The 1012-nt window shown below is 28.8% G+C and overlaps 1 protein-coding gene across 1 annotated transcript in view; it reads right to left on the bottom strand.

Annotated features, from left to right (window-relative positions):
* The window catches only part of LOC106470683 (CTD nuclear envelope phosphatase 1A-like), a 35447-nt gene that overhangs the window by 11529 nt on the left and 22906 nt on the right, over positions 1-1012 (bottom strand). The gene's annotated exons all lie outside the window — the stretch shown is intronic.

Below are 1012 nucleotides of genomic sequence, written 5' to 3' on the forward strand. Positions count from 1 at the left end.
CTTAGCTGATAATCCATATTTTAATAGTATATAAGTTAAGTTCTTAGTTCTATAAGGCAATATTAAAAAAAATCCTGAATTTCCCCAAGTGTGACACGTGACACATTTTCTCTAGGTATATCTTCTCTATTTTATCCACCACCCCTCCAGTAACTACTAAATTAAACGTAAATTACTCACTATAAAGTCGTCATTGCTCAGACATTATTTAATGCATACTGCCATTATTGTAAAAAAAAAAAAATAGGGCTAAGTGTCATTAACATTCGACAGCAAAAAAAAAAATACTCGGGTAAGTACTATATTTCTTGTTTTTCATGTTTATTCTTTATTTATTATTATAAAAGTAACTAAAATGTAAAAATATGAAACTCTTTAGGTTAGTTAAGGTCAAATTAGGTAAAATAAATTATAATTATATAGTGAAAATATTTCACGAGGCACGCACGCAAGCAGCTCGGAGTAGCTCGTGGGTAAGGTAATTTGATAGCGTAACGTGAGCTGCACGTTCCCCAAATGAGATACAACTTATAATGACACAAATAGATGTTAGATACAGTTCAAAGGGCAATAAAATTTAATTATAAATAGATGTATACTGTTACAAGTTTAAAGCAAATATAGTTTCATGTCACATTCGAAGTCATTTTTTTTTGGTGGTTACAAGATTGGTCAGTTTTACTGAAAACAAACATTTGAAATGTACTCAGGAGGTTTTAGAGATTACACAAATGAAATTTGAGATTTTTGAGACGAAGAAGTCATTTTTTTTTGGTGGTTACAAGGTTGGTCAGTTTTACTGAAAACAAACATTTGAAATGTACTCAAGAGGTTTTAGAGATTACACAAATGAAATTTGAGATTTTTGAGACGAAGAAAAGTAATCTTAACATGAAAATCACTTTGTACACAAACTATTCAAAACAAATACTCAATATATTTGAGGACAAATCTTTTTTTTTAGTTTATTAAAAATACTTTACTAAAAATATGATTTCTTTTACTGAAAGAC

The sequence above is a fragment of the Limulus polyphemus genome, unplaced genomic scaffold, assembly GCF_000517525.1.
Source record: "Limulus polyphemus unplaced genomic scaffold, Limulus_polyphemus-2.1.2 Scaffold4157, whole genome shotgun sequence".
Classification (NCBI taxonomy): domain Eukaryota; kingdom Metazoa; phylum Arthropoda; class Merostomata; order Xiphosura; family Limulidae; genus Limulus; species Limulus polyphemus.